The sequence below is a fragment of the Microplitis demolitor genome, chromosome 1 (assembly GCF_026212275.2).
Source record: "Microplitis demolitor isolate Queensland-Clemson2020A chromosome 1, iyMicDemo2.1a, whole genome shotgun sequence".
Taxonomy (NCBI): domain Eukaryota; kingdom Metazoa; phylum Arthropoda; class Insecta; order Hymenoptera; family Braconidae; genus Microplitis; species Microplitis demolitor.
Genome location: NC_068545.1, coordinates 14,185,671 through 14,196,867, shown reverse-complemented (window position 1 = coordinate 14,196,867; position 11,197 = coordinate 14,185,671).

The window sequence follows — 11,197 nt, the reverse complement described above, 5'->3', positions numbered from 1 at the left end:
GCATGGAGCATGTATGGCGATACATGGGCATACAAACTTTTTTGATACAGTCATGCATAGCTATATAAAGTCATACAAAACCATGTATGACCATACATGGCCCTGTATGGTTCTTTTATGGCCATGCATGACTGTATTAAAAAAGTTGGTATGGACATGTATAGCCATATATGCTTCATATATGAGCCGTATACGGCCATGCATGACCATGTATGATTTATTTTTCTCGGGTATATACATTTAATATCTATTTTAAGCTTGATTGCGATTGTTTAGAAGAATCATTTGCCCGGGAAAGAAAACAATTCTCGGCTGTAACCTTACAGAAAATTTCGTTCTAAAATAACCGGGTATTTTAATTTGTTTGTTAAATCTTGAATGCTTATGAAAGAGAATTTTGATTCCAAAGATTAGCAAACCCCAGGGTAAAACCATGCCAGTAAACATATAACTAATCACTCAATGATCAAAATTAATCTGGTGATATTTTCTTTGTTCAATTTTATTTAATTTTTCTATTTTCTTGGAAAATTTATTTAATTTTTTATCACTTTAATAATGAATAAAACCTGATCCCAAAAGTAACGAAGCTAATTTATCGAGTTAACGTGTGGTAGCCCAGTCCTTTTGTGCCTACAAACGTAATATATTTTAAAAATTACATTTTTTGAAAATATAAATATTTTCTTAGTAAAGCACTACGTAACTAGAGGTTTATTGAATAAATACAGGCGATTGATGAATTTATTTATGCTTTAATTGTACAATTGATTAGTTCTGGATTATACGATGGATGTAAATATTTTCTGTCCTCATCAGTGACCCACAATTTTTCATTAATAATATCATTCTCCAATAATCTATCAAAGTAAACATAAAATTTATTTTTGTACAGATTTTTTAACGACTTAACGTTACGGCGCATAGGCTTCGAAAAATGGCGGTTATCTGTCCTTAAAATATGGGCATTACAGAAAAATAAACAAGAAGCCGCTTAAGTAAATTATTCTTATCGATCGTCGGTTGGCGTCATTACTCCCATGCCCTCCGAAATTTTTATCACATCCATAATACTCCCCCTTGTATCGAATTTTTATTGATTATTGCAATCACTGCTATCAATAACAAAACAACAATCGTCGAAATAATTAACTACAGGTTGTAATTTATGTCACTAATTGCCGTTAAATAATTTGACTTTTTAGATGAAAGTGAAAACTTAAGTTCGCGATACTGTGTTATAAAGTCTGAAAACTTATAATTAATATCTGCGATCTGTAATGTATTTACACGAGCATCATTCTTTTTCTTAGCTCAATCCTTAACACAGCCATTCTCAATAACTTTAGGATGAATCAAATGAACAAGATTTATGGATATTTATGCATTAATATATTTTAGTAATGTCAATAAATTAATTGATTTTTTAATTGTTACCTCTTTTACGGCTCTATTTATTTTATTTATTTTACTGTTCTCATCTTTCATCGTTAAATCCATAACACAAGTGCAAATTTAATTTCATGACCACCCAGATTTTGAGTCTTATAAAAAGATATAATTTCATATGAATTTCGATCTGTAAATAAATAATTATATTGAAAATTAACAATTTATTGAAATAAGTTTTTCGAAACGTAGCATCAGATCCGTTATGCTACTATTCAGTCATCAGCTCATCCGCTCGAAGCCTCATTTGGTTTCATTCACTTTGACAACGATAACCGAGTTCTCACTATCGAGTCAAGTGATTAATAGGAACTTAGTAAGCTTCACTGCCGTACCAGTAGACTCGAGAACTCTGCTGTTAGTCGGCCAACCAGCTTGATCGGCGGCTAACTACTGCAACGTGGCAGTTCAGATCTCGTGTAGTTCACGCCGACTCGTAACTTCGCTATCTACCGCTTCACTACGTGTATCAGTTTTGATATTTTGATCTCTAATTATCGTGCAATCGCTAGTAATTGAATTTGCTTATTAATTATAATTTATTCACAGTAAATATCTTGAACTATTGAAGCAAATATTTATTGAGGATATGCTATAATTCGGAATATAAAAATACCTTAAATTTCGCGCCAACCCTGATTAAACAGAACGATTGACTCAATGATAAATGTATATCTATATTAGGGTGTGCCAAAAAAAAATCGATATTTTTTTTTTTTACTCACATCCGAAAATATCATTGGATATATCGAAATAAAAATTCTGTCCAAAAAACAGCTCAATTTCAATTTTAAGAGGTTCTCCATGGAACTTTAAGATTTTCTAATTAAATAGCATGGAAAAAAGTTTTTTAACAGTATTTTCTCCTGCAAGCTGGGAAGAAATTTTTTTTCGATAAATCGAATGCAAATATCTTTTTTAGCATTAACTTTTTGACAAAAAATTTCATTGAGTCAAATGTCAATCATCAATATTTGAGTTTCTACGGATCTTTAAAATTTAAATATTCTAATATTTCGCGTTTTCTGCATTTTGCAGCTAAGCTATTGGAGATAGAACAAAAAGTTTAATGCCGATTTTGTGATCGTTCGATGCCCTATTAAAAAGTCTTCAACGATTTTTTTATATCATTAACAATAACAAAGTTACCGACTTACAAAATTTCCTTTTTCTAATTTTTCGCTTTTATCAATTGAACTATTGATCATAGAACAAAAAATTTCGTACAAATTTTTTAGTGTATCAAATTTGCAACAAAGTTTTAGAGGTGAAATTTTCCGTTTTATAAATAGTTGAAAGTTACAGACCCGCTAGTTCTTAATTTTATAATTTTTCAACTATGTTATATAATATATTAATGATAGATATAAAATTTGAATAACAAATATAAAGTACCTTCACTTACAGACTATGAATTGAATACGAAGTACAGGAAAATAATTTCAGAACTAAATTCTTTCTACAGTAGAAATTTTGAGAAGGAAATTACGACAGATAAAAAAAACAAAGATACTGGTAAGGACTGCTGAATCATTGAAGAAACATTGTATCTTTCGTATCATAATTATGTTTAAATTTATAAACATAATTTTTGTCTGTTTTGTTACTATAGCAACTAAAAATTAATGTTCTTATAATTTGACCTATTAGTGTAAATTTCATTATTCATTAAAATTATAATAATCCACTCGTAATAAACTATTTCAAAGAGGACTCAATTTTATGAATACTTTGTATTTCCTTCTTCTGATTTCTACTGAAGGAGGAATTTACTTCTTAAATTAATTTCCTCTATTTCATATTCAATTAATAATCTGTGAGTGAATGTACTTTATATTTGTTATTCAAATTTTATATTTATCATTAATATATTACATAATATACCCGGGTCGAAAAATTTGATCTGATTTTAGTCTAACTGGACTGATCTGTTTTTAATCTTTTATCAAAATCTTAAGCTGTTTTTGATCTGTTTTCTTAAAAAACAATTGCGTTACGGGCAGACAAAACTAGATTAATTCTTGAACTTTAAAAAATTTTAGTTTCGAAAATTTGTAAAGACTAAACTAATTTAAATCATGGACTTGTAATATTTTTATTTATGGGCAATATTTATGAAAAATATATTAAGTTACAGAATTGATTATATTTTTTTTACTATTTATTGATTGTCTTTTGTTTATAAATGCCGATAGTTGATGAAAATTTGACAGCTTTATGTTTAAAATGTCTTGACAGAATATTAATAATATTTAATAAAAGTAATAAAATAACTCTTAAAATGTCAAGGAATGTTCCTTATTTACTGGATAAAATCGAAAATATTTTTGAATTAGAAACCATCAAAATTCTTGTGACATCTTATTACGGAAGCGCATTAGCATGTTCCAAATATCAAGAAAATTAAAATAAATTCATGAATCTATATTGTTATTATAAATGTTTTATATATGTAAAAAGTCCTGTTTTTGATCTAAAAGCGATTAAAAACAGACTAAAAATTATAGTAAATAAAGTCTGTTTTTAGACGCAATTTAAAACAGATTAAATATCATACGAAAATGAGTCTGATATTAGTCTGGATAAGGAATAGTAGGGGCAAAAATAGATTAAATTCTTATATAAAATAAATACGATTTATAAACTCAAATTCATAAACAAATATTTGAATTTATCATTTATTATAAAACAGATCTAATTTTTTAACCTGGGTAGTTGAAAAATCATAAAATCTTAATTAATAAATAGTTGAAAGTTACAGACCCGCTAGTTCTTAATCGGAAAATTTCACCTCTAAAACTTTGTTGCAAATTTGATACACTAAAAAATTTGTACGAAATTTTTTGTTCTATGATCAATAGTTCAATTGATAAAAGCGAAAAATTAGAAAAAGGAAATTTTGTAAGTCGGTAACTTTATTATTGTTTTTTTTCCATGCTATTTGATTGGAAAATCTTAAAGTTTCATGGAGAACCTCTTAAAATTGAAATTAAGAGCTGTCCTTTGGACAGAACTTTTATTTCGATATATCCCATGATATTTTTGGGTGAGAGTAAAATAAAAAAAAATATAGATTTTTTTTGGCACACCCTAATTTATATCGTAGGGGTGAGGGACGCATAAAAGGTCTCTGGGGACTACACAGAAAAAATTTGTACTGGTTGACCCTGTGGGCCAGCTCCAAAACTTCCCGCTGTTTTAGGACTCAGTGAGCTCAAAAATATTGTCGTGATCACATTTTCGAGCTCTTTGAGCTCGAAAAAATGTTTTTTTACCATTTTTTTCTCCAACGATATCTCCAACGAATCGACCGATCGAGACGGTTAAGGTGGCAATTGACGCGTTTTATAGAGTTTTAAAGCTGATCAGATTTTAGAATTGACTAATCTAGTCGTTTGTAAGAAATTTCAAAAAACTAAAAAAAAAACATTTTTTTTCAATTCTTTCGACAACGGCTTCGCTTGAACGAATAAACCAATTTTGATGGTTGGGGTGGCATTCGACGCGGCTTATAAAGTTTCAGAGCTGATTAGATTTTAGAATTAATTTATCGAGCACATTACAAGTTATTCAAAAAAAAATCATTTTTAAAAAAATTTTATTTTTGGAATATCTCCGAACACATTCTACCGATTAATCTCAATTCCTCATAGCTTGTAGGAATGAACAAGCTACGTCAAATGCCTCCTTGGAAATTAAAATCGGCTCATCCGTGCAAAAGTTATAGAATATTTACATACATATGTACACTCGAATATCATCTTGAAATTAGTCATGATAACTCCCTAGAACGTCGAAACATCAAGATCAGTTAGAAATTCGATTTTCGAAAATCAGACCGAAACCAATAACTTCCCGTTTTTTTTTGAAAATTTATAATTTTCTTAGCGGAAAGTTAAAAACAATATAGTAGTGGCTACTCTCTGGGATAGTACTGAGTACTTTTTGTAGAAAAAACAATTCAGACAGTACTGTATGCTATCGAGTCGGTATCCACTACTCTCCGGATAGTACTGAGTACTAAGTAAAACATGCTAAGGCGCTGGAAAACCACACTGTAGACGTTGTTCGAAATAACTGGGACGGAGCTATAAGGATGACTCTTTATTTAAAATTAAAAGATAATAAAAATAAAAATGTTTTGTTGTCTAAGAGATAAATTAAAATAATAAAAATTCAATAAAATAAAATTTAATTAATTAAGTAAAATAATAAAAGCAAAATTAAAACAACTTCCAAATTTATTTAAATCAAAACAATTATTTGAAAAATTATTACAAAACAAAATTCAGTTCACATTAAACAATTAAATGCAATTTACAATTTTCCACTTTTATAAAATGTTTTAACTCTCGATTTCACTTGTTATTTAATTTATTTAAAATCAATCAATTATTATTTAAATTTGTTATTTAATTATTTATTCAATTAAATTGTTACCTTGAATTATTTGATGATTATTATTGTTATCAATAATTATTTATTTGATTTTTTTTTTATTAGTTATACTTCCTTCTTAACTCTTGATAATTGATGGAATTTTATCAATATTGAATTTTATTTATTGAATGAATTATATTTAAATAATTCAACTTGAACTTGATAATTGATGGAATATTTATCAAAATTATTTTTTTATTAAAATAAATTATTACTTTTAATAATTCAATAATTATTTAAAAATATTCTGAATTATATTTTTATAAGTCAGTTTATAAATATTTAAATCATATTACAATGATTTAATAAAATTAAGGACCTTGCCTTTAAATAATTAAAATTTCTTCAATGACGAATGAGCTCACTTAGGAAACTGAAATCTTTTTTTGATTTCCAGAAGAGCTGTTACCAGGTAGTAACATCCCTTCCAATAATTATTTAATTATACCAATTATTTTATTAGCTATAATTAAATCAATATTTTTTTTATAATGATTATATATATATATATATATATATATATATATATATATATATATTTCATGACTTCCAATGCAATTAGCAACATACGCATAAAGCATTGGAGTCGAATTCACAAATCAATATTTATTGATTCTTATTATTTTTTCTTTATTGCAATAAATTAATTTCATTATTTAAACATTTTATAATTTATTTCATTTTAATTATTATTATGAACTTGTTTATTAATAATAATTATTTTTTTATAAATATTTCATTATTTCATTTCATATTTCTTTATCTTTATTATTAATAAATTTATTATTAATAATTATTTTTCATACAAACTTTTTTTATCAATATTTTTATTATTTCAAAATTCTATTTTATACTTTTCATAATAATATTCTTTTCATAATTTCATTTCAATTTTTAATTATTAATCATCATTATTTATTTATTCATGTAATTTCATCAATTCATTTCATTATTTCATATTTCATATTTATAAAAAATTATATTATTTCAGTATTTCTTTTCATTATTTCATTTCCATATTTATTTATTTTTAATTTCAATATTTATTTTATTCAACATCAATTTAATTATTAATAAATTTTATTATTTATTAATAATTAACAAATATAAAAATTTGAATTTATATTCAAATTTTAAAAACAAATTTTTTCATTATTTAACTTTTTCATTTATTCATAATTATTCAATTATAACTTTACACAAATAAAAATAATTTGAATTTTAATTCAAATTTCAAAATCATCAGCCATATTAATAGCTGGAAGTCATTTGCTAATTAATTAATTTATGCATAACCAGATGGCATAACATGTATGATTTTTAATAAGTTGATTGATAGTAAGAATACGACGTCGTGACGTCACACATAGTACTATTTCAAGCGTATCGGTTAATATATTTTATAATAACGAAGCCCTCCAGGAGAAAATAATAAAATAATATTATTATTATCGTTTTTTTCTGAAAGAAAGCAGCTAAATATTTATATATTTATAATTATAGATTTTCTAACAGAGTAAATTAATAAACCTGTATGATTGAATAATTTGAATTTGAATTTCGTTTCCCGCCGATAACCGGCTAACGACCTCGTAAGTTGCGAGTTAGTGATGCGACTAGTCACCGGGTGTCGCACGGATCACCAAAACCTGTCCGTTCGTTATTTCCTTAGCTTAAGAAAAGTGGGAATAGGTTTCTGAGGAAGTGAACCGAAAGTGAGACAATATAAGGGACTGCGGAACGTGAAATCAGGCAGAGTTGTTCAGACGACGACAGCGGCAAGACGCAAAATAATCGAGGTAAATATATAAGTCTACGTCCGCTCTACGTGGAACGAGGCGATTATTAATTAATTAACTGTCTATTTATTTTATCAGGCCTTTGGGTCGATAATTGTAATACTTAATAATTAATTATATCTTCTAATGCGTACTGTTCATTGACAGATTTTCAATCGATACATTAATTCTTTGGAGGCGAGAGAGACGAGGAGAAAACCCAAGTGAATCGGGAATCATCAGCCGGAGACCGATAGAAAAGTAAAGCCGGATACGACTATCTTCATCTGGTTGCGGTTGTAAAGTTAATCAAGGTAAAATTTATAATTAATTAAGGCCTCTAATATAATGATTAGAGGACCGAATTAATTATAAATAAATTACTTAATATCTTTCCGCTGGGTCCGTAAACTTAGATTGGTAGCTCAAGGCCCGTCGGCCGGTTCAACCACGCGTCTCGAACTTTACGTCGAATCTCTTGCCGCGTATTCGCCATTTTGTCTGCACTCTAAAGTTATTCTATTCGAGGCCTCTCGGCCGGAATAAAATAAATTTCCGCGTAAATTGTCCAGTAAATAAATTGACTTTAAATTCAATATTATTTATAAAAGTATCTCAGGCCTGTCGGCCGCTTGAGACAAATTTGTCCGTGTCGTAAAATCTTAATTTCAGGTCTCGTGACGCCAACTCGGTGGCCGAATATTCTAGTCGATTTTTAAACGTAATTCTAGTCGTAAATTTCGTTATAAAATAATTTTAAAGTAATTTTTAAATAATTATAAATAAAATTATAAAATCAAAAATCAGAATTTTAAAGACGCTAGAAAATTTTCGGTAAAATTGTTGTCGGGTAAAATTAAGAACGGATTATTTTGTCAGTAGTAAACCGAGTATGAATCAATTTTAAAGACGTGTTCATGAAATTTATCAGTAAAAATTGAGTATAAATTAAATATAAGAGAATTTTGAATACAAGTTAATGAGAATTATCAGAAAAATATTTAATTAACTAATAACACAATTAATCAATAAAATTAATAAATTAATAAACAATAAGTGACTTAAATAAGTTCAGTGGAAGTTTAATAAGAATTAATTACTGTGGACATTTTATTATTGAAAATTGTCAGTCACGAGCTGAGGCAATTTAAAAAGCTTCGTGCATTTCCGCTACAGCCGTGAGTTGCCGAACTCGCTACTGACCTCAAGGTCAGAATAGTGCCGGGTCACTCACTATTTGGGCCCGGTATATACAATTTCTAGCTCATGGCCGGGACAAGTTGGCATGAGAGCCCCGCCACCAGCCGACCAATCAGGAAAATTGGCGGTTAACTATTTCCTGCTGGCGCACTTTCGAGCCAATGAGAAAATTCGTTTTATACATCGAGGTTGCCACGTCACCGCCAAGCGGCCATGTTGCTTCCAACAACATTTTCTCCGTGTCTTTCGCTCCTGAATTCACGAGTACAACCTCGTACTTTAAAACCGCTCTGCTTTAATATAATTATTCTTGGTTGCATTCGCTATTGCGTATACATTTCGTTTCATTCGCTCTTTCATATTATCTTCTCACAGTTTTAAGTGTAAATAGTGTCAATAAATATCTAATTTATTCATAATAATAATTTGTATAATTTTTTAGTTGTTAAGATTGCATCACACCTAAACCAGATCCTTTTTGCACATTCGCTCACTTTACAAAAATTTTATACTGAAAATATAGAGTCTAGTATTTGAATAAATGAAAGTGATGTCATTATTGATACAGAATAAAATCGAGTTCAAAGTCGAGTTGAGTAATTTTAAGTAAAGTTAATTGTGTTTGTGATAAGTCCGGTGGACATATTAGTTTTAAATAATTATACATCTAGGGGATGATTTTTAAATTAATATTAAGTTTTACCGTCTAGGGGACGAGATAATTAGTGTGGGTGTGGAAACGTCTAGGAGATGATATAAAATTAGTTTGTCATAAGTAACGTTCAGGGAACGTATTAGTTTGTCATAAGTAACGTCCAGGGGACGCAATTAGATTGTCATAAGGAAACGTTCGAGAAACGCATTTAGTTTGTCATGAGAATATTTAGTTTGTCATAAGAATATTAGTTGTATAAGTAAAATAATAATTGTCAAATAAAATAAAAGCAAGGTGCTTAATTTAAATAAAATTTAAAACTAACTTTCATCAGATTATTTCAGCTTTTTTTACAATTCCTCTCCTCTCTCACAAAATATTACAAACGACCCTGAGTAATTAAATTAATTGATTTATTTAAAATAAAAATTCATCAACATCCGGTTCTGGAAGGCCGAGTACATCTTCCAGTGGCACCCTATTATTTGACTATAATACTAGGTGCGACTAGACTTGGCAATAATAACCTCTCTGTCATAATGTCTTTACAGTTCTGAAAGTGAATGTTGAGTTACAATAAAATAGAAATATTTAAATTCAAATTTTTTTGGCGCCTATAAGAAAATATTCTTGTTGCACCATCTTTGAACGTTAATGAAAGTTGAGTGATAATTATAATTAATCGATCAAAAAGGGACTTATATATTTAGGTGCTATTACAAAAGTCGGGTCTTCTATGGAATATCCACGTGCTTGAGGTTATTTTTGTTGTATGGTTTTTTTTATCATTAAAGTTAAAAAAATAAATTAATGTTAATAACATGCCGTTAAAATTTGTAAAGTCACAAAAGGGTCATAATTTGTTATTAGTTGAGGGTATCCCTGATTGAACAACTGAATTCGATCGAATTAAACAGAATTAAATTCTTAATTCTATTTAATTCAGATAAATTCTGTTAATTCGGTACCTAACTTAAAACTGAATTCTGTCTAATTCGGCAGGAAAACCAGAATTGGTCCCAATTAAAGTGAATTTAAATAAATCTATGCGGTTTAATTCTGATTAATTCGCAAATAATTCTCCAATTTCTGGTTCTGAATCAGAATTAAACTGAACTAAAACGAATTTGAAATTTTTAAATCGGTTTTGTTCTGTTTAATTCAAATTCAAATTTTCAATTCAGTTGAATTCTGTTTTGCAGAATTCGACAGAATATAACAGGATTAAAATTTTGAATTCGGTTGAATTCAGTTGTTTAATCAAGGATTTTGTACTGTAAAAAAAAAATTAATAAAAGCAATATAAGTTGGCGTTGTAATTATAATGCCAAATGCGACGTTCTTATTCACACTGATAATGAATTAAAAACTGGTTAGTATTAAATTATTAGTATTATGAATAATAATATTGGCTCATTTATTGCTTATAGTTATATTTTTATTGAGGTAATATCATTGGACCTATACCTATTCATAATGACCCTGCAGATATTTCTGAAGTCAAATTTAAAGTCATAAAAGAGAAAATTAAAGAAAGGCTATCCGTAGTCAAGAGAAACCAGCAACTATTATCACGGGAGCTTTACGTGGTGTTTTATCTCCCGTTGCTGCTATATTGCCTAAGCCATCATCACTTCAACGTTCTGTCCAGCGTGCTCGCCATGATGGAATATTG